Genomic DNA, 24,652 nt, shown 5'->3' on the forward strand with positions numbered 1-24,652 from the left:
CTTGCACATGCACAAGCAGGGGGAAGGGCAGGCAGAGGGAGAAGCAGGCTCCCCACTGAGCAAGGACCCTGACATAGGATTCTATCCCAGGACCTAGGATCATGATCTGAGTCAAAAGGTAGATGCTTAACTGACTGAATTACCCAGGTATCCCTCAGGAAAGTTTTTTTTTTTTTTTCTTTAAAAGAGCAACATGATGATGATGTTTCATCATCAGTATTTCCTTGATGTATCCTTTTAAATTCCTAGCATGATAATGCTTTGTTTTCTTAACATTTCAAGGAAGTAGAAAAGTATTATGTGCCAGCATCTTTAGGTTAGTTGGGGAAAATTTGGTATTATATCAATGTATTTGAAATTTAACATTCTCAGTCTCATTTGACTATTGTATGACTATTACTGATAATCATTCTCTGATATTCCCATTGAACTAGAGTGAGTTTTTTTTTTTTTAATGTAGTAAGCTGTATTTAAGCATGCTATCAGTACAGTAGGGAAATTAAATGAAATATTTAATCAGCACTTTGACTTACAAATAAAAATATGTAACTTTTTAAAAGTAGATCAGTAATTGTAAGATATAATCAAGGAAGAAAAAACTTGGGCCTTTATAAATAGTATTATCATATAAAGTTTCTGAATTTTTTTGTACTTTAAAATTTTATAATAGAGACTTTAAAATCTACATAAACAAAGATGATCTTACTAGTATGGTGATGTTATTTAAATTTTAACAACTCAGTGACACCTGAGTTAGTTAAGTGGCTGCCTTCGGTTTAGGTCATGATCTCAGGGTCCTGGCATCTGGCTCCTAGCTCAGTGGGGAGTATGCTTCCTGTGATCCTAACCCCCCTCTTGTAGTCTCTTTCTCTCTCAAATAAATAAATAAATAGAATCTTCAAAAATTTTTATAAGAATTTTAGGTTTTATTCACAGTGGCAGGCAAATATAAGGATCTTTAAAATTGAACAATCTAATTTTCTTATCCATTTAGAAACAGTTCTAAACTATCTTACATTTTTTCTATTTATAGATTGAAAGATGTACTAGATCTCATACTATTGAAAAAGGAAAGTTTTTGGTGCATAGCTCTTCATAAATTATAGAAAACTGTGAGTTGGATTGTTTTCCTCAATTCCATTAATTCCTATTAAGAGAACCTATCCACATACCCCCCCCCACACCAATATGTACTTAAACACACCAGTTAGGTCCTTGAATTAAAAGTAGTTCCTGAGCTGTTTTGTGTGTGTGTGTGTGTGTGTGTGAAGAATATAATATGTGTATGTATTTAGTTAATACAGTTTATCCAGCTGGTCTTTTATAAATATTTACTGATGTTAGTGACAACTGAGAAAATTAGTCAGTGGGTGCAAGCATAGAGTTTTCACAAGAATTTAAATCAGGTAAAAATGTTGAAGAGAAAGTAATGGCTGTTGAATGTATTATAGAAATGACTGTGAAATGAACCTGGAAAAAAAGAAAGGATATCTGGTTTCCAGAGACAAAATTAAATCACATTTTCATTTAGAATATTACAAAAAACTTTTGAGATATTTGTAGATTTATTTTAAATTTTATTTAAAAATACTTAGGGACTTACCAGTCTGGAGTAAGTCTGCAGGCCAGAATATTAAAACATTTTGAGGAAAGTTTTAATTTCAGACTTCCCCAAGGATGTTGTGAAATCTCTTGGGAACAAAATTGCAGAATTATAGAGATGTTCTTCCAAACTTTCACTTGGCCCTGATAGCCTGATTTTTTGTTTTTTGTTTTTTTTTTTTTCCTGCTACTGAGTGAAATGCAGAACAGCTAACCAGTCAAACAAAAAAGGCTGGATCTGGAGAAATGTATAATTTGTGAAATTGCCTATAGTGAATGCCTCAGAAAATATGGTTTGAAACATAAGTGGCTGGTGATGCTGAGAACATAAAAGAATTACATTCTCTTATATTCCCTGGTTTAACACATGACCTGAACTATTTGTCCACAGCTCTTCCATTTTCCTTTGGTAAAAACCACATGAGAAACTAACTAGGAAATTAAACTGTATGTGTGATTGTTATACTAAATTGTGTTCCCCAGGTATTCATATGTTGAAGTCCTAATCCATTACCTCAGAACATGACTTTATTTGGAGATACGTCTTTTAAAGAGGTAATTATAGTTAAATGAGGCCATTAGGGTGAGCCCTAATCCATTTTGACTGGTGTCCTTATAAGAAGAGGAGATTTGGGGGCACCTGGGTGGCTCAGTGGGTTAAAGCCTCTGCTTTTGGCTCAGGTCATGGTCTCAAGGTCCTGGGATCAAGCCCGGCATCGGGCTCTCTGCTCAGCGGGGAGCCTGCTTCCTCTTCTCTCTCTGCCTGCCTCTTTGACTCCCTGTGATCTCTGTCTGTCAAATAAATAATTTCAAAAAGAAAAAAAAAAAAGAAGAGGAGATTTGAAGATACAGAAAGAGAAATCAGGGATACATGTTCACCGAGAAAGGCCATCTGTAAGCCAAGGAAAGAGACCTCAAGAGAAACCAAACCTGTTGACACCTTGATCTTGGGCTTTCAGCCTCCAGAATTGTGAGAAAATTACCAATTTGTGGTTATTTTGTTATGGCGATCCTAGTAAACTAATATGGTGAAGTAAGTACTAAATCTTTGAAGAAAAAAAGGATTGTCATTTAAATCTTTTAAAAAGGTACATATCCTGGGGCGCCTGGGTGGCTCAGTGGGTTAAAGCCTCTGCCTTCCGCTCAGATCATGATCCCGGAGTCCTGCGATCGAGCCCCACATCGGGCCCTCTGCTCGTTGGGGAACCTGCTTTTTCCTCTCTCTCTGTCTGCCTCTCTGCCTGCTTGTGACCTCTGTCAAATAAATAAATAAAATCTTAAAAAAAAAAAAAAGGTACATATCCTGACATTCGAACAACCAGCTCCTGTATGTATTGGTACTTACCTAACAGTTCTGATTTCCTGTCATGTTACTTTCATTTAACGGATATAAATGTCAACACCTGCTCACCTAGCCATTTCCTTCTTTCCACCTGGGGTTGCTTACAGTTCCTTTCATTCACTTTTAGGTATATGTTGCAGGAAAACATCTGGGAAAAAACAAAAACAAAAACTGGATCTGAATACTCTCTCCACCTTTTAAAAATTGTGGTAAAAAACACATAACATAAAATGTACTTGTCTTTACCGTTTTTAAGTGTATAGTTCAGTAGTGTTAAGTGTATTTACATTTTTATGCAATGAATCTGAAGAACTTTTCATATATGACTTTTGTTATGTTGGGGTTGTTTTCTGTTTTAGTTTGTTGAATCATGAATGGGTGTTGAATTTTCTCAAATGCCTTTTCTACATCAGTTAAGATTATGTGGTTTTTGTCTTTCATTATGTTAAGGTGGTACAATATATTGATGGGTTTTTGCATGCTGAACCATCTTTGCATTGCAAGAATAGATCTTGCTTGGTCATGATGATGTATTATCCTTTTAATGCATTATTGAATTTAGTTTGCTGGTATTTTGTTGAGGATTTTTATGTCAACAGTAATCAGAGATACTGGTTTTCAGTTTTTCTTTCCTTGTAAGTGTGTTTTCTGGCTTTGGTATCAAGGTGAAATTGACCGTATAAAATACATTTGGAAGTGTTCCTTCTTTTATTTTTTTGAGTTTAAGAAGGGTTATATTAATTCTTCTAAAAAATTAATGTTTAAAAAAATGTTTTATAGAAATCACCAGTGAAGCCTCTAGTCCTGGGTTTTTCCTCACTGGTAGGTTTTTGATTACTGATTAATTCTCCTTATTAGTTATAGGTCTGTTCATATTTTTATTTCTTCATGATTCAGTTTTAGTAGGTTATATGTTTCTAGGAATTTATCCATTTCTTCTATGTTTTGTGTTTTGTTAGTATATAATTATTCACAGATAGTCTCTTTTTTTATTTGTGCAGCATTGGTTATAATATCCTCTCTTTCATTCAAAGAAATCCACTTTTTAATAGTTGTGAGAACATGTTACTTAAACTCTTGGGGTTCTTATCTGTTCATCTGTAAAATGGGCATGTTACGTATGGTGCCAGATTACTGTTCCCTACTTAACGTTATTTTATTCAACTATTTATGGTCACATTGTTGGTGCTTAATATATAGTAGTTAGTACTATTTTTCATTATTGAGTCAGAGAAATTCCTCTCCCTTTATAGATCACAAATCCCTTTCTCATTCCTTTTCAAAAGAATCATGAGCTCTAAGCTTCATGTATATTATTAACATCCATTTCTTAGGAATTTTGAATCCTGCTGCTGTTTTGTCTCTTACTATTCTTATAGAGTTCTCGTTTTGATTGTATGGCCCTTCTGTGCACATGTTTAACTCAGTAAGAATATATTACTTACAGAAGTCTTTCATTATTCATTTCCTTATACATAACCATGGGCAGATATTTTACTAGTAGGATTTTTCTCTGAGGTAAGTATTTTTCCGACTGTATTTTCTATTAAGTGGAGTAATTCCATGGTCATTCCAGATACTATGGGATACTGTTTTCATATAACTATCCTGTAAATTTAAATAACTTGAGCCAAGTGAAAACCTATTAACTCCCTGTGTACCTGTTTTTAGTAGACGTGGTTTCAGTTTTTAGGCTGGAAGTGAATATAACTTTTTGGGTTTTGTTTTTTTTTTTTCTTTCCTTTATGGACTGCTTTTCACGCATTGTTTGGGAAGGCTCTTGTTTGATTTACGGGTTGATTAAGCATAGTTGACTTTTAATTTTGAGCTGATTAAGCTGTCTTAAAATAGTCATAAGCCTGGATGGTATGTACACAAATTTTTCTTATTTAAATACCAACCCCAAAGTGGTATTTGGCTTTATGAACAAAGGGAAAATACTTTGATTCCCCTTGTGGAAAACATACAGTTGAGTTTTATTGGCATTGTTGTTAACTATTGATTGTCCTATAAATCGTAAAGGGTAAAATATTTACCTTTGCAGGGTAAAGAATAGAATTTGGGTATAGAGAGAGGAAATACAGCATTACTATACTTTCTTAAAGTTATCCAGAGTAATTGGAAAACTATGAGTGAATTCAGCAACTCTTATCTTAAACCTAATTATGTAGTCTGAGGCTATTCAAGGGTAGTATTGTGGACTCTTGATTTGGGATTAGATCAGCATAGATTTGATTGAGAACTTTATCTTTTGCATTGTCAACAAACAATCCCTTAATTTGAGAGGTTTACAATAATAAACATTAATTTCTTTCTCTTGTTAGGTGAGGGCTGTGTGTTGGCCATAGCTTTGTTGGTATCAACTGGGCTTCATGTGTCTCCTGATTCCTAGGCTTTGGCTGGTGAGCAGGTATTTTCTAGGGCATACTCTTCTCTTGTTAAGTCAAGAGGGTTATAAGTAAACCACACAAGTATACTTAGACCCTCACATCCCCTTGACCAAAGCAGGTCAGAGGGCTCAACCCCAGTCAGTGAGGTAGGGAAGTGAATTCTGCCTCCAGGAAGGCACAGCAAGTGTAGGGAGGATATGACATTAACAATAATTCAATGTACCATAAGAACCTATCTTGGAAATACTGTGGACTTTCTCTAGGCATTCCCATAATAAACTCAACATGTCGATTCAGACTAGAAAGAAATTCTTTCTTTCTTTTTTTTAAAGATTTTATTTATTTATTTGACAGAGAGCGAGAGAGCACAAGAAGGGGAGCAGCAGAGCAAGAGGGAGAAACAGCTGTATGTACTTCTCCCTCAGCAGGGAACCCGACGGTGTGTGTGTGTGTGTGTGTGTGTGTGTGTGTGTGTGCTCAATCCCAAGACTCTAGGCTCATGACCTGAGCCAGAGACAGAAGCTTAACCGACTGAACCACTCAGATGTCCAGAAATAAATTATTTCTGAATCAGAGAATTTTAGAAACAAAAGATTTTTTTTCTTTTTTCAGTCATGGATTCCTTCAGAGTGATATTGTAAGTCAAGACCCAAAGGTAAATAAGATTAAAGTGGGGGAGGGAAATCCAATGTACTCCCAGCTGACTGCTTCCTCTTTGCTTTCTTGGTTTCCCTCACTGTGGTTTCCTGGCAAATCCTAAGATGATTTTGCAGAACAGAATTTGAAAATCATCAGTGCAGGCTTTACAGATGTTTAGGGGTGTTAGGTTACAAGAAAATGTAAAACATTTGTGTAGGTTGCACAAAGTTAAGCGGAACTGCAGGAATTCTCAGAACCTTTACTATGTTAATGTTTCTTGCAAATCTCCAAGATGATTGTATAGCATTGCCAGAATCAGAATTGCCCAAAATTTTGTGAAGAAACTTAGTGTTTTGGAACACATCTTAGGGACAGTTGCATTATGGAGTAGGATGGAACAATTGGCTGATTTTTTTTTCAGCTTGTTAGTTGCAGTGAATGGATTAAAATTAAAATTCTCCTCACTTCCTCTCTGGGAGTCTTTGTTCATGTTGCTGAGTTTGTTCATATGACCAAGACATACTTCCACAATTGTGTAGTGGTTCATGGAGTATTTTAACCTTTGAGAAAAGGGGGCCTCATGAATGCCTTTGTTAGGGTCCAATAAGAAGGAAATTGAGTTGAGTGACCATGAGTAACTGGTTTCACAAAGTGAATGAATGATTCTGTGATCTCATCTAAGCAACTTAGGGGATAAACCACAGTATTAACACATGCCTAGGTTTTTTTTTTTTTTTTTTTCCCCAGTGAAATTAAGACTCCATTCATGAAGAAAATAATGGCTATTGACAACTATAATTTTCCATAATACAAATTCTGCTCTTTACTTTTATTTTTTGTTCACAAGTAAATGTCTGTTGTGCATTTGTATCATTTATGTCCTAGGATACTGTTTGATAGCTCTCTAAGCTATCAAATAATAGATAATAGATAAATTTGACCCAATTCTTATCAAGAGCTGAATAGCTGTTACACATTCAGAGGGAGTGATCATCTTCAGTTTTATCTAAGGAAAACCCATGATATCTGGTGGTGGTGGAGGACAGAATGGAGAAGAGCCCATTCTTATATAATTACCTATGATTTGAAAATCCAAAATTTCCAGGGGATTAAGATCTTAAAAAAATTGCATTAATAAGTGGGAAATAGCCAGAAAAATTAGGATGAACACTTGGTAGAATTTGTTTTATCTCTCAAAATAATTGTACAATACAAAAAGTAAAGAAATTGAGTCATAAGAAAATTGAGTCATAAGAAAGAGAAATACTTTTTAATTTAACTTAGATTCTTTCATAAATACTGAGTAAGTGCAACTTCAGATTTTCCTCCATTGTTTTTATAGAGTAAGCATTGTATTACTTTTATTTTTTACTTGATAGCTGTAAGAGGCAAGTGCAGTATTTATAATTTTATGAGCAGTTGCCTCAGGCATTAGTGATTGAAATTGTGAAAGAGCAAAATAAAACTTTCCAGGTGTATGTAAATGAAAGCCATATGTGAAGATAAAGTTCTGATTAGAATACAGATTAAAGGATGACATTGATTTTTCAAATGTACAGTTAAGGTCAAAATTTTTTTTAAGTGAGTACAAAGATCTTTGATTTCACTAAGTTTGTGCATCTCTTGAACGTTCCCCTGTTATTTAAGATAAGTAGCAGGTATGGGGATGTTTTACCAACTAATTTCCAATTTTGTAAAAGCTGTTCTAAGCTCTCCTTTTGTTCTAGTGTCCCTCTTAAAAGGGTTCTGTATTTTTCTCCACTTGACTTTTTTCTCTCTCAAACTGAAAAAAACCCGAATAAACCATTTTAAGTTTGCATATTAAAAAACAGAAAAGTTTGTACAAGTCACAAGTATACACTTACTGAAATTTTCACAAATAAGTTACACCATATAACCTACACCCCACAGACCCCTTAGTATTCCCTTCTATATGCTTAAAAACTTTTGTATATATATAAAAGCAAAATTTGGGGGCCCATGAACCTCTAGTTAGGTCATTTCACATTTTAGAATTTTTACCCTCCTTTGGGAATTGACATTTCAAATGTGATTATACATCATACCCCAATGAGTTTGTCTGCTTATTCTCTAAATACTTGAAATTACTTTGATTTTTCCCAGAGCTAGTTGTATCTACTAATGCTTGGAATTCTTTTATCATCTTGGAAACCTCTATCTTGAAACCTCTATCTCTAATATGTGCCTATATGAGTTTGTTTGCCCAGATTTCAACTATTATATTTGGATTACCTAAATAGTAACCAAGATTAAACATTGCTTTCTTAGAAGTAGATAGATCAATATGTAAGTAATATCTGGGATCTTCTCTTCCTTCTTATTAACTTCTAGCTCTCTATTGGTTTTGTGAATAGTTACCTGTTGTATCACATGGAGGGGAAGGTCATTATGTTATTTTTCATAGTAAAACCAAATAAAAAGAAGAATTGATTTTAGGTTTTTTTTTTGCCATTAGTGGTTGGACAATCATCCCTCCATAGTACGGTATGTTTATGTATTACTACAATATAATATATAAAACTAAAGTTTAAATTTGTATTTAAAAAGATTAAAAAAGAATTGCTTGTGTTTTTCATATATGTGTGTGTGTGTGTGTGTGTGTTTTCTTACAGATAGGGAGAGCACACACATTCACGCAAAGGGAACCGGACTAAGGTCCCCTGATGGGGGGGTGCTCAATTTCCACCGTGAGATAATGACTTGAGCAGAGATCAAGAGTTAGATCCTTATCAGACTGAGCCACCCAGGCGCCGTGCTTGTATTTTTCTGTTACATGTTCTTGGAATACCTTCCTTATATAAGAAAGGTAATTTTTCGTCTCCTTACTTAAAGAAGTTGGCCAACTGGCCCTATCCATTTTTCTTAGAACTCTGTTCTTTTCCTTGTATAACCTACTACAATATGTAAGAAAAGATTTGGAATTGTTACTTAATGTCAGTTTTCCTCTGTAGACTTAAACTCATAGTTTTAGACCAGACTATATCTATTTTGTTTGTGAGTTTATCTGTAGTGCTGACCCTATGCTTGTCATATGGTACAGGTTTAATAAATATTTGTTGTATAAACAGATGACTTAAATACTATGATTGTATTCTTTACAAAAAGGATACTGTAGCGATTGGGCCTTCTCTTGGCATAACAGGAGCCATCTGCCTCCTATTTAGAGCTCAGCCACAACCCTGGGTCCCTCCCTAACCCTTCAAATCTGAGCTTTAAGTCCCTCTTCCTTCCTTCCCTCTGGCTCTGACCTTGGGCCCCATTCAGAGAACCTGGCTTGGGTCTTTCCTTTCTGTTGGAGCCTCCCATCTGGTTTGTGGAGATGGAATGTTACAGATGTGCTGAATGCCCAGGGCCAAGTCTGTGAGCAGCTATACCCATATTCTTTGTAAACCAAAAGGCAAGAAGGTTGAAATGTGCAGCCTTAAGTCTGTTTCCTGTCACAATAAATTTTTAAATCCTTAATAACTCTAGGTTTGAATATTTGTGCTACTTTTCATGGGCTTGATTCAGAGAACAGCATCTACTCTTGAGCCCTGGCTAAGAGGCTGGGGTGCTACATTCCGCTGATAGACTTTTCTAGTACTCACTTTCAGCCTCTCTGCCTGAAGTTTGACCACTGCTATCACTGGATTTCCCATGACTGTTCAGTCTGTCTTAGGGGATGGCCAAAAAATTCAGATTCCTGAATGTGAGTTGCTTACAAACTGTGGTTGCCGTATTCCGTTGGCTGCTATACCTTGGCTGCCAAATTTTATCATTCTGTTTGTATTCATAGTTTGGCCTCTCTTTCCCCCAGACAATATCACCTTTAAATTATGGTTTGTTTGTGTCTACCTTTTGGGCAGCAGGGCTGTGCAGAGTGATGTTCAGAGGTGACATTTGTGTTATTCATGTATTATATACTTCATCCTGTACCCCATTCATGATCTATCATAATAAGAAAGCAATCCAAAGTTACTAATACTCAGCTGGAATTGATGGATATCATTATAAAAAATCATTCTTTTCAGTGGTACTCACCTTTCGACATGGTTCAGCCTTCTACCATTAACATGGAACCCTGATCCTGGAAATACAGCCTTCTTTTTTTTAATTTAAAAATTATTTATTTATTTTTATTTTTAAAATTTTTATTAACATATAATCTATTATTTGCCCTAGGGGTACAGGTCAGTGAATCATCAGGATTACACATTCCATAGCACTCACCATAGCACATACCCTCCCCAATGTCTATAACCCAGCCACCCTCTTCCTCTCCCCAACCCCCTAGCAACCCTCAGTTTGTTTCATGAGATTAAGAGTCTCTTATGGTTTGTCTCCCTCCCGATCCCATCTTGTTTAATTTTTCCCTCCCTACCTCCCACAACCCCTGCCCTGCCTCTCAAATTCCTCATATCAGAGAGATCATATGATAATTGTCTTTCTCCAAGACTTATTTCACTCAGCATAATACCCTCTAGTTCCATAGACCTCATTGCAAATGGCAAGATTTCATTTCTTTTCATGGCTGCATAGAATTCCATTATATATATATGTGTGTGTGTGTGTGTGTGTGTATACATAAATATATGTATATATATACCGCATCTTCTTTATCCAGTCATCTTTTGATGGACATCTAGGTTCTTTCCATAGTTTGGCTATTGTGGACATTGCTGCTATAAACATTTGGGTGCACGTGCCCCTTCAGATCACTACATTTGTATCTTTGGGGTAAATACCCAGTAATGTGATTGCTGGGTCATAGGGTAGCTCTATTTTCAACTTTTTGAGAAACCTCCATACTGTTTTCCAAAGTGACTGCACCAGAATGCATTCCCACCAACAGTGTAGGAAGGTTCCCCTTTCTTTTCATCTTTACCAAAATCTGTTGTTTCCTGCCTTGTTAATTTTAGCCATTCTGACTGGTGTGAGGTGGTATCTTATTGCGGTTTTGATTTGTTGGAAATACAGCCTTCTGCTTGTAAGTAGGGGTTGTTTTTCTGGGCAGGTGACTTTCTTGTTATTTCTTTTTTTTTTTTTCTTTAAGATTTTATTTATTTATTTGAGAGAGAGTGAGAGAGAGAGAGCATAAGAGGGGAGAAGGTTAGAGGGAGAAGTAGACTTCCTGTGAAGCAGGGAGCTCGGCGCAGGATTCGATCCTGGGACTCCAGGATCATGACCTGAGCCGAAGGCAGTTGCTTAACCAACCGAGCCACCCAGGCTCCCTCTTGTTATTTCTGAAGTGCTCTTTGAGGTATTCGCTTCCACGGCCCAGGTTAAGGTATTCTGTTTTAATGGCATATGACTTATTTTCTTTTCATTTGAGATACTCTAAAGGACCTGTGGTTCTAGGTCCCATTAAGAAAGGAGTTGTATTTGGGTACCTGGGTGGCTCAGTCAGTTAAGTAGCTGCCCTCTGCATAGGTAATGATCCCAGAATATAGGGATCGAGGCCCACATTAGGCTCCCTCCTCAGCCAGGAGTTTGCTTCTCCCTCTGACTCCCCTCTCTTGTGCTCTATCTCTCTCACTCTTTCAAATAAATGAAGACAATCTTTTTTAAAAAAAGGTTTCTGCACAGTGAAGAAAACAATAAAAAAAATTACAGAATGGGAGAAAGTATTTGCAAATGACATATCTGATAAAGGATTAGTATCTAAAAATAAATGAATAAATAAATAAATAAGAAAGAAAAAAAGAAACGAGGTGTATTGGCCTGGTATTACCTATTAGCATATAAAAGTAAATCCTCCAGAAGCTGGCAGTAAAGGTTAAGCATGTGGGAACTAGCAGAATTAATATGCAAAGCACAGAGTCAGGTTTTACAGCCTCAGGCAGCACATCTTACCACATTCAACTAATTACAGAGTAGTTATTTAAAGGAAAAACTGGATGTAAATTACTTCATTTAATAATTAAGTTATTAAAATTAAAATGTGAAGAATTTGCTTTAAATAAAATAATTGGTATATTTGTTTTTTTCTTCCATAGTGCGATCATGGAACATGCCCCCTCTGTTTTTTTAACAGCTGTGCCAGGTTTTACAGAAGGCAGATTTATCAGCTTTTGTGAAAAAACAGGCAGTCACTTGCTGCTGAGATCAGAGAGAGGGAGGCTTATGAGAGCTGATAAAATAATCAACCCCAGGACAAAAATAGATGTACACTATGTAGAGTAAAAACAAAATATTTTGTTATGGGGGACTATAATAATATTACTAACATACTGTATAAAGTTCTTCAAAGGAAATACGGTAGATCCTGTTGGTTATTATTCTCAATACCCTTTCCCACCCCTTTCTCCCTTGGGTACTTTAACTATAAAAGTTGCAGAAGTTAAATACAATTTATTTAGCTTCTCTTGAAGCTAAGCATGTGACGTATTTCTAGTTAATGAAACCTGGGAGTGGGGAGGTGGGAGTTGATCATAGAATGTTTAGTTCATTCTGCTTGTTAGGTCCCCTCAGTTTCTTCTCTAAGTAAATAACCATGGAGTAAAGCTATGGAAGATGCAATAAAGCTTTTTTTTTTTTTTTATAAACATATATTTTTATCCCCACGGGTACAGGTCTGTGAATCGCCAGGTTTACACACTTCACAGCACTCACCAAAGCACATACCCTCCCCAGATGCAATAAAGCTTTTAAATGGCACCAAAAATCATGGGTTTCTCTGACTCTTCTTAGAGACTTTTAGTGATTTTCCGACCCTGGAAAAAAAAAAAACAAAAAACTTCATCTGTGCCTAGCAGCTGTTACCATACTTTCACATATCTTATACCATTTCACATTCTAAGGAGTTTTGAATTTTTTTTTTCTCCTAGGTGACCCTTCTTTTCAAAACTTTTGATATGGGGTTTAAATATTACTATTTAAAGGTATGGATTGGTTGAATGAGTGAGGCAGGGAGGATATATGTTGTGCTATTGAGAGGTAAGATGGCTCCAGGAATATTCAGCATTGGCCATAGCAGCCCCACCAGAAAGTATATTTTAATTAATTATTAATTAGTTTATTTATAGCAGATGATGTATTTTAAAGGAAGGCTTTGTCTTTTTTTTTTTTTTTTAAGATTTTATTTATTTTTTTGACAGACAGAGATCACAAGCAGAGAGAGAGAGAGAGAGAGAGGGAGGGGGAAGCAGGCTCACTGCTGAGCTGCTGAGCAGAGAGCCTGATGCGGGACTCAATCCCAGGACCCTGAGATCATGACCCGAGCTATAGGCAGAGGCTTTAACCCACTGAGCCACCCAGGCGCCCCATCAGATGATGTATTTTAAAAGAAGTTTTTGAATTGAAACCTGGCTTCATTATCCTTAAAAATGAAACTAAGAATGAAGGAAGCATTAAGATTTATGTACTATATTTAAATTTCTTCTTCCACATTTTTTATGTGAATATGATGCCCAAGTGAGATGTTACCATTTGACATGGTTTGGACATTTTGCTGTCTTGCTTTTTTCGTTCTTCTGTAAGAAGAACATTATAATTAAACTATCAACCAATTCTTCCTTTTACACTGTTTATCTTTATCTGTAACTTAGCTAAATGTACTGTCATTCAAAAAATATTTTCAATTAAATATATATAATGCAATTACACAAAATAAATAGAAAACTTCTTTACATATCCACACAGAGGGGATTGAGATGATTGTAAATATTGTTTGAGTAATTCCCAACTGGTAGTTTTCAAAAGAGATCTCTAAAGGAAAATAAAAACAAAAACAAAAAAACACTAATAACTTTAGTAATTGCTTAAATTAAGTCAGAAATAGGTAAGATCTTTTTTATTAAATTGAAAAAACTGGCTGAAAAACATACATAGTCTCATTTTTAAGGGAGGGCATGAAATTTATTTTTAAAAATTACTCTTAAATTTTGAATTGGTAGAAATGTTTTTAAATAAATATACAATTTTAAAGTACAGTAGCAGTTGCAATTAAAGTTCCTTGGACGGATAAAAATACATGATGTGCATATGTTCTATAATTTTTTTTTTGGAAATATTTAGGAACTCCTTGAACATAAAGCTAATTAAGTCATACAACCTACATATTTACATATTATAGAATTCATTTATGATGCAGCTGATAAAGACTCAATTATTTTTCTTTATCAACATATAAGAGATTCCATTGCAGATATGAAGAAATTTGGTATTTTAGTGGCTGAAATTCTAAAAGCTTGACCAGAAATGAAAGATTTTATCTAGATTAAAAAGTAAGAGAATTGGGTGCCTGGGTGGCTTAGTCGGTTAAGTGTCTATCTTCGGATCATGTCATGATTCTGGAGTCTCAGGATCAAGTCCTGCATTGGGCTCCCAGCTTTGCAGGAAGTCTCCTTCTCCCCTCTCATGCTCTCTCTTACTTGCTCTGTCTCTTAAATAAATAAATAAAATCTTTAAAAAAAGGGTAAGAGAACTGATATTTCCTCATTTTGGGCCCTCACAGGGCTATGCCCTTCTTTGTCTTATTGAGTTAAACCTTATTCTAGTATTATTTCTATTTGACTAGAATGCTTTAACTTTATTTATCAAATGTGGTATTTATGCATTTACAAAGGTAAATATTAAATTTTATTGAAAGCTGCTGGAATTTCCTCTTCTATTAGTCTGTTCAGAGAAGTGGCTATTGGCTATGATGTTTGCATTTTGTATAGATGCCCAGGAATCAGCCTTAACATTAGTACTTTTATCTCTTGGGACATATTCCAGAGTTTTCTAAACAGTCTGTACATCCATACAAAGATTATTGTGGTTTTTAATATTGCTCCCAGCAATTCCCTTGACTGAATTGTTAATCCAGTTTCTCCCACATTTGTGATACCATTGTAAACTGTGAAGGCCATGAAGGCTAAGTTTTAGGTTAAACCCTAAGAAAGCTTCAGAAGAAAGTCTTCTCCTACAAGTACTATACTCAGACTTTGAGAAAACAGTTGTTCTTTAGCCTTTGCTATACTACTAGCAGATGTTCACACTGTTAAATTTTGAAAAATGGCAATAGTTGAATTAACTTTATGAATCTGTGAGGTCAGAATCTATGGACTCTGAATTCATTCAATGAGGCTCCAAGAGACTCAGTTTATTTGTTAAGACTGCTTAGTAAGAGGTGACATGGCTAAATAATTGGTGAAATTTGAATATGAACTCTGATTAGTTGACAGCCTCAGTGTAAAATTTCCTAAAATTGTTTATCATACTGGGTCTGTGAAAGAGAATTCTTTTTCTGAAGAGATACGCATTGAGGTATTAAAGGGTTATGGTATTAAAGGTATTAAAGGGTACAGTGTCTATGATTCACTTTCAAATGGTTCTGGAAAAATTTTTCATATACATACACATACATATAAATAGAGAGTGAGAAAGATGAGGCAAATATGGCAGAAAATTAACAATTGATGAATCAGGGTGAAGGATACACAAGTACTTTGTGTAATTCTTGCAACATTTCTGTAGAACTTCTTTAGAACTAAAAGATAAAATGTGTTCTCAAATTAAAATTTCAGCAAAAATTAATGTATGTTTATGATCACCAGAGAGGCATACTCCTTTCTAATCAGTGTATTTCTGTATTTTAAAATAATGAGAAAGCATATATATGACTTTTTAGGACATCTGAAAGCAAGAAGTGAGACTTCCATTATGGCTTTGGGGACTGCTGATAGTGGTGCAGGAAATGAATTCCATGAGTACTTCCTTCCTGTCAGGACTGAGAACAAGCAGCCCTAGAGAGCTGCCTCTTCAACTCGACATTGTGGAGAAGGTAAGGATTTTATTTATTTCTAGGTTCTTCCTTCTAGTTAAGAAATCAATTATGTCAAAGTGCTAATCAAATTCCTTCATATACAATTATAATTTTAGGGTATAAATAAGTGGAATGCCTTAAACATGGAATACTCAAAAATCTTGATTTTTTTTTCTAACAAAATATGAAAGCTTTGCATTTAAATTAGGGTTTTGTACATAATAATACGGAACACTTTTAGTCACTTATACAATTATTTGACTTCAAAGATTGGATTAACTGTGATTAACTATCTCAGTTTTTCCTAACCTTTATTTCATGTAGTTCATACTTTTCAATAATGATAATTTCTTACATGCTTATATGAATCATATTTAATATTTATGCTTTTGCAAGACTTTCAAAAATTAGGAAAGAAAATTCCCATCAGACTGTATGTTGGCAAATAGGACCTTTGTGTTATTAGCTCCTATGAATTAAGCCAGGTAAAGTGAGGATTAGTAATCAGCATTAGACAAATGGGGAAAAATGAGGTGCAGAGGACTGAAATAACTTTTTCAAAGTAAAATAATCTCTACCTGAGTTTATGATGTAATTTATGGCATCAAGCAGTAGAATTCTTTATAAGACTTACGAATTCTCTTAATTATAATGAGTTTGTAGTTAGACATATAGTCCTCTTTGGTCATTCTTTCTATTTGTTTATACTAAGTTGCAATTCAAAGGACATAGTATTTTTTGCAATTGAAGCCTATAGAATCCATGCTGCTTTGTAATTGCCAATGGCAAAATATTCTGAAGTCAAATTGTGGAGTTTTAATAATATTGTGATATTTTGATTATGATATCTTGTGTGTATGTTTTTAGCAATATAGTTTGAGTCTTCTCATTTAGAAAAGCTTTAAAGATCATCACTTTGAATATCAACTTATTTCTAAAATCAAAGTATAATACTCACCTAATACTGGTACTGTCGTCTCATGTTGCAAGAAATGTTGGAAGTCCTACATGGCGTGCTAAGAAAGATCTGATTCTTCATATCTCTCTGGATGCAGGTCCTCAAGGTTCAATCTTGCCATATCTTTTTGAATATTTCCTTACTCTTGGTTACGCAAATATTCTTCTGAGTGTTGAAATCTACGGTTTCTATTCTGTATCCTCCTGTATCCTTTGAGTTGCCATATTCTATTGTATGGAACACTATTTCTCCTCAGTCTCCTTATTTCCTCCTTCTTCTTTTAAAATTGGGTTTAGAATGGCTTCCATCTTCACCTCCATAAGCAAAGTCCCAACTCATTGTGGGGATATTTTCTATTATTTCTCCATAATGGGAGGTAACACAGAATTAGAAATTTCATAATTAGGTATATAATGAAAAACATTTAGAAAGAGAAGGTTCTATGATGACTCAGGCCAATCTCAATGAAGCCATCAGTATTTTCAGCTTTAATCTTCCTCTTCAGTCTTTTCCTGGCTAAAAATCTTTCTAACATCCCCATATTTATTTTCTTATTCAATACTGTAGTCAAAGTGAATACCTAACTGGCAACCTATGCAGTACACCTTTAGTCTCTTAATGTCAGTTTTGCAACACTTCTGAAAGGCAGCTTGAGAGGGAGGGAAAAGAAGAAGGAGAGAACAAAAGCTTGAGGAGGCAGTAGGGGCTGAATCACAAAGACCCTCACATGCTATGTTCTAAGGAGTTTAAAAAAAGGTGTAAATGCTAAAAGGAGAAAAGTTCATAATGTCTAATGGAATTATAGAGAAGGTCAATATTTTGGATTGATCAAATGACACAACAGTTGAATTAAACATAAATATCAGATGATGCTTTTTAGACTTTGAACTGTATACAGATCACTTGGGAATCTTATTAAAAATGCAGAGTCTAAGTCCTGGGTTGAGTGTGGAGCCTAAAATTCTGTATTTCTAACCAGCTCTAAAGTGATGCTGGTTGCTGCTAGTCCGTGGGCATACTTTGAGTAGCATGGCTTTAGAATACGCTAATCTATTTGCATTGAAATATACATTTTACATGAAGACCTTTTATGAAAAATTTTTAAATAACTTCAAGTATACCTGATCTTAGTATGTAGATTAAAAAGAACGAAAGAAAGATGTGCAATGGAGAATCAACCAATTAAGCATGAATTTTAAAGGATTCAAGTAAGATGACAAGAATCCAAAAGAAAGTAATTAGTTTTGAAGTACTAGAGAATATGGCTTTACATTTCCATCAGGGTAAACAGAAATAGCACACATCATATTCATACATAGTTTTAACTTCTAGAGAAGAGGATCTGAATCATTTATTTGCTCATGTTGTTCTGCCAAGGTTCATAAAGTTTCTTCAGCAGGTAAATCTATGTGCCCTTGTCATAATCATAGCCTTCTGCTAACCCAAGTATTTTTTCTCTAGAAACTTGAAGGTTGGGCCCTGAAGAACATTTACAACTAGTCTTTTTAGGTTTCTAACATTGATATTTTTCAGTCCTATGTTTCTTTCAGATTTGATCTGTTAATTCTGAATGGTGATAATACATATTTACATATATATTTATATATGTTCACATATATTTAATCATTTATATTTGTATAATGCTTTAAAATTCTTTCCACATACTCTCATTTGATGCCCATGATGTTTCTGTGAGTTTGGCTATTTTGTCCCATTTTATTAAGAAGGAAACAAAGGCTAGAAGATGTCAGGAGACTTGTCCAGGATCAGGTAGTTACTAAGTGGCAAAGTCAGGATTCAGATTTAGGTATTTGGTTTAAAAATCTTATTTTCTTTCTACCAGGACTTATTTCTTTTTGTCATATAGAACATATAGAGAGATGAAGTTCTTGTCAGGTTAAGAGAATAATTTCTAAGATAGCTTAAACAAAGACTGTAGAATGAGAACAGAAAAAAAAAAGCTTCCCGAAAACTCTGGCCAACAAGTCACCTCCAGAGTTGAGATATATTAACTCTGATAAAATAGCAAGTTTTGACATATAGCAGACGACAGACAACAGGAAGAGACCCAAAGCTTGTAGGTGTACAGACTGGAATTAAGTTACTTTTGTCAGTGAAATCCTAGTTAACTGGGTTTTCCTTTAAAGTTCAATCTCCCTTAAAAATGAAAAAAAAAAATGAGAGAGAGAGGCAAATTTTATTTAAAAAATTTAAAATAAACAGTATTGGCTGAGCTAAATAGCTGTTACTATTTGTGGTAGACTTTTTATATCTTGTTAAAAATTTGAATTTCTGTTTATGTATGTGTGGTTTCACAGTTTAATGTGTATGTATTATGTAAATTATAAATGCTATCTATTCCTCTAATTAGGTTCTTTTTCGTTTCCTGCTTGCTGAACTATTTTTAAGGAGACTTGGGCATTGTTCATCTTCACTTCCTTGTAAACATCTCTGCCACCTAGTGGACTATATGATATCTTTCAGGTTGACTCATTAGGTATGCGGTTAATCACCAATATATAAAGTGCTCCTATGTCACGCTAAGTGAATTAGGAAATAGAATTGGGATGTCTGTAAATCCTGGATTTATGTGTTAAACTGTGCTAAGGTAAATTGAGAGGCTGGCCTGTACATAGCTATTTTGTACCTTGAGATCTCTACATACCGAGAGAAATGGCTTCTGCACCCTAAATAGCTATTTTGGTTAGCTTACTGAAATGAGCTATGAAGGAAAGGTCCCATGAGAAGTGGGAGGAAAGACTCTTAGGACCAGGGATAAGTGTTTGAGGAAGTAGTTCTGATCCTTGGTGTTGCCAGTAAGAGATGATGGAACTCTGGAAATTTGGTTTTATCTGGGAAATCAGCTAGAAAACTTGTTTGAAGAGCCAGCCCTTGGGTCTGGTCATATTTTTGTCACAGGTATAATGAAATAAAACTATGTTATTACTATTACCAACTTAATAAATAACATCATTATTAGTTGAAATTATCATCTAGTTTGCATGTTCTGTTTTATCTTTGTAACTACAACACAAGTTGTTCTCAAAGTTTTTGCCTGTGGGTGTGTGGGTGGCTCAGTCGGTTAACTTGGTTGTGGCTCAGGTCATGATCTCATGGGTCATGAGATAGAACTCTGCATTGGGCTCAATGGTCAATTAGGAGTCAGATCGAAGATTCTCTCCCTCTGCCCCTCTACCTACTTGTGCTCTCTCACACTCTAAAAATAAAAAATATTAAAAATTTTTTGCCAAATGTAATCTAAGATTAATTATTATGAAAGTGCTGGGAATGGAATCCTTGTGGTATTGAATGTATTAGTGCTAGGGGTTCACTTTTGGACATCTGATTTTCAGAAAAATTGGCAAATTCAGAGGTAACCCCCCCCAACCAAAACCATTTGCCAGCCAATGCAGAAAATGTAATTGAATTGAGATTATTTTGATGTAGAGGTAAGGATTTAAAATGAAGTAATTATCTCCCATTATAGCTATAGTAATATTGGAAGAATCTTCATAGTTTGGGGAGCACATTAGCAAGGATATTCTTGAGCATTGTACGATCTCATCTGCTTCTTATAATATGCACACCAAAACCATTCCGAAATTAGAGAATGAAGTTTTGGTTTGGAGTTTAGAATTCAAATTCAAATAAGGTATTTGTTTTAAAGTTGTCTTTCCTAATATAATGTCAGAAAAATTTAAGTTCTCTAGAACTCTGTTAAAATCTGACACACACGTGCACATGCATCTATGGACACACAAACACTTTAACATGAAAGATGGAGCTAGGCAACAAACAGTTGCCTTTCACTGCTTGGGTTTCAGTTCCTGGCCCTTTGATCTGTGGGATAACCTGGTAATGTTTTCTGGGTCCTCTGGATTCTGACTTTGCTCTAGTTTCCTAGTTCCTAACTTACTTTTGACCTTTGTTGAATTTTCTTCCTTGACTCAAGACTTGGCTCTTCAGTTGATTTAATTGGGTTGGACACACAAGAATACCATGACATGAGTTTGGAAACAGAAATGTCAATAGAGAAATAGTCTACTTATTTGTAAAAATGCAGTTGCTACTACTTAGTTATAGTTTTTCCATGTTTAATTATTATTATAATAAATACTTTCTTATCACAAAGATAATAAGTATATATATTGCTAGAAATATTAGAAAATACTTTAAATTTCAAAGCAAAAAAAATGTGAGTCTATATCACATGGAGAAACATGAACAAATAAAACTAAAAACCCGTTTTCAGCACATAAGCACAAATTTTTATTTATTTTATTTTATTTATTTATTTTAAAAATATTTTATTTATTTATTTGACAGAGACACAGCAAGAGAGGGAACACAAGCAGGGAGAGTGGGAGAGGGAGAAGCAGGCTTCCTGCACGCAGAGAGCCTGATGTGGGCTCCATCCCAGGACCCTGGATCATGACCTGCGCTGAAGGCAGTCACTTAATGACTGAGCCACCCAAGCACCCCAAGCACAAATTTTTAAAACAAAAATAGGATGATTCTATTTATTTTTTTTACTTATGACCAGATGCACATTTCCCCATGTCCTTTTATTTTCCTACAAAATCATTTTTCAATGGCTATAGAATAAACCACTGTGAATATAATGTATTACTTTCTTACTTTAGACAAATCTAGTTATTTGAATATTTTTTCTATTTTAATAATATTGTGTGAACATCTTTGTATATATATAGATTTGGTAGACTTAGAATATTTCTGTAAGATATATTTTCAAAGTATGTATTCAGAGGTGGACACATAGTATTAACAGTAGTTCCAAAGTATAGCTATTTTCCATTTAAGAGTAAACTTAGGGATTTTGAATCTTTTGTAGGGAAGACCACCCTGTTCGATTATATTCAGAATGAGCAGAAAACTTATTATATGGTTTCTTTTTCCACTTAACATGCAAGTCATTATTCTGATTTTTATTGTTTTATGCCTTCTTTGGTTTGGTCTTTGTTTACTTTTGGATTTTGGTTTGTTTATGGTCCAAAAAATAAAAATTCTTGGGGCAGGATTTTTTTTTTTTTTTTTTTTTTTGCCGAAATCTGGTGCAAAATTGATGATATATGAAACAAAGAGCAAGTAAAATATCTTGTTCTTACATGGAAAATGTTTCTAGTTTGCCTCATTTCATCATTTTCCTATAAAATGTTTATTAAAACCTTCTCAAGCATATCTGGAATTGAAACTAAAACAGCAACCTCAGCATGTACAGTGAGGGTATAGACTTGTTCAGCCTTCCCATAAAGGCACCAGATAAAATCCATCTTGTAAAACAAGGTAACAGTTAAAATTATTCCATAGCAAATGTACTGTGCCAGGTCTCCGTGCCAACTCATAAATATTTCCATCCACATAGACTTTCCAAAGGATAGTTTTCCAGTTGCAATTAAACTCCAAGCTATTGCATATTTTGGGGCTTCAGTAATTTTGCCTATATACAATTAAAATTTTGAAAATAGTATTCTTAATTTATTATCACTATAATAAATTCTTCTTAAAGAAATGTGCCTTCAAGTCTTAGTTATCCCTATGTAGTAAGCTATATACCAAATCTGAAGACCTCCATTTTAATAAGGTAGTAGACACTTTCCATAAGTTAGTAGATACTTTCCATTTTTCCAAAGATAAACCCATAGAGGAGAGCTTCAGACACAATGATTATAGTAAAAAACACTGATAAATTCATTAAAATCAAAGAGTAATATGATGATCCCAATGTCAAAATAGCAAAAGCTCAGACATTTGGTTCTAAAGAAATGCACATTTTGACTTCCTAAGTTCCTATGGCAACTAAGTTTTTATGATTTTATGCCTCGAAACAACTAGATGTCTTGGGAAATGCCCTGCCTGTCTTTCTTTGTAGATCTATTTTATCTTTATGGTTATTTCTTTAAAATGTTCATAGCATATTAAAAATTCTTTTTTATTGAATGCCCACTATGTTCCAGGATCAGTCCTAGATGCTTACTTAATTTAATCCTCACAATAATTCTAAGAGAGAACTAATGTTATTGTTGTATTACACATAAGAAAATGGAGGGTCAGAGAAGCTGAGTAACATCACCAGTGTCACACAGCTTAGAAACAGAAAAGCTAAGTTTCAGACTTAGTTCTGGAAGAAATAAATGCTACAAATTAGATTCTTGAGAGTAGGCTATTGTCTGAAAGGAACAAAGTATAAAATAAAGTACTGATAAATACCATTTTATCTCATTTTTGTTTCCATATATTTATGTTTTGTTTGTAGGAAAACTGTAAATGAAAATGGCAAAATAAATCCTGCATCAAGGCTACTTTTCATATATTTTTTTGTTGGTGCTGATGAAATCTAAATTTGGAGAGAAGAATCAGAGCTGTAAAGATACTTAAAGTTTAAAGATTCTTTCTGGCTATGCAAGTAGTTTGTTCAAACAAGTACTTCATATTCTTTCAATAATGTTTTAATGATTATACCATTCTATCTTAAAGTTTACTACGATTTGCTTTCTATTAGAAAATCATTTTAAATTAAGGGCCCCTTTAAGATGAAAAGTCCATAGACAGTAAGAAGTTAATAAATGAGAGAATATTCTTTTGTATTTCACCAACCTGAACCTATAGCAAGGATCTATATATGTGAAGATTAAAGTATAAATTACTCAACTTTTTACATTTCTTTTTTGTATTCTTCCATGGCACAGCTATTACCCAGTGTAGAGAATGTATTCTTTTAGCTTCTTCCAAAGTACTTATGTCTACTGAAGTGTGTCCAGTAATAGAAGGTAATTTACTTCTATTTGAAGCTAAAGTAAAAGCTGATCAGGCCAGTATGACTAAAGCTACCTGCCAGTCACATTCAGAGGAACCAAAGAAACAGTAAGTCTCCACAAAGTCCAGGTGAATTCTTGCTGCCCTGGAACACAGTACTTTATAAACTGTTTTGTAACGTGTTGAGTTTCTATATTTATTCTGTTTTCTCTAAACAAATGGCATTATTACCCAAAGAAGGCTTAAAATGCCAAAATTAACTGGTGTCAGTGGAAAATTCAACTAGCGATGAGTAGAAGATTAATCATCAAGGAAATAATTAGCCTTGGTTTAATGCATCAGAGTTTAAGAAGACAGGCAGCATTTTTGAGCTGCAACATTGCTAGCAGGCAGCATTTTGCTCTTTCTTAGTAATGTTGTGGAGAAAGAAAACTGGATTTGGAGTATGAAGATTTAAGCTTTAAAAGGGAAGAGGGAAAGGGAGAAAAAGGTTTTTTGAAGACTTTGGTGAGCAATAGGCACGGAGTTAAGAGTGTTCATATTTTGTCTCGTTAAATCTTCACAACACTGAAACTCAGAGAGGTTAGGAGATTTGTTTTAGGTCAGAGCTAGAAAGCAGCAGCTGTAGAATATAACTCTATGTTAATCCAAACCTGGACCTCATCTTCTACTCTTCTTATTTGAATATAATTATATACAGTTGATCAAGGAGAAGGATAAAATCCATTCATTTTTCTGAGTGTCATCCTGAGTGTCACCTACTTCAAAATCATTTGGAAATTCCCAGTCTCATTCCAGACTTAGGAACCAGAATCTTGGGGAAGGGCCTGGAATGTGGCAATTATAACAAGTCCCATGGTGTGCTTTATTATGCACATTAAAATATGAGAACTGCTGTTCTAGAAGAGGGCATGAAGACTGGAAAAATGTAGATTGAAAAATGACACTTGAACACTTTCATCTCTCAAAGTTACTCAAAACCAATTGTAATACACAGGTTCCTGTGAAACGGAAGCAATATGAAAATAAACCAACAGCCCCAATGACATAAAGGAAGCCTGGGGGAATACATGGATATTCTTTGGTAGGTACAGTCAGCCAAAAGCCAGACAGGAAATCTTCTGCTCAAGGTCATGACAATTCTTGTTGTCTGAAAAACTCTCAACTATATATTATATTTTTCACACACTGGAGGATAG

This window comes from Mustela nigripes, chromosome 4 (assembly GCF_022355385.1).
Source record: "Mustela nigripes isolate SB6536 chromosome 4, MUSNIG.SB6536, whole genome shotgun sequence".
NCBI lineage: Eukaryota > Metazoa > Chordata > Mammalia > Carnivora > Mustelidae > Mustela > Mustela nigripes.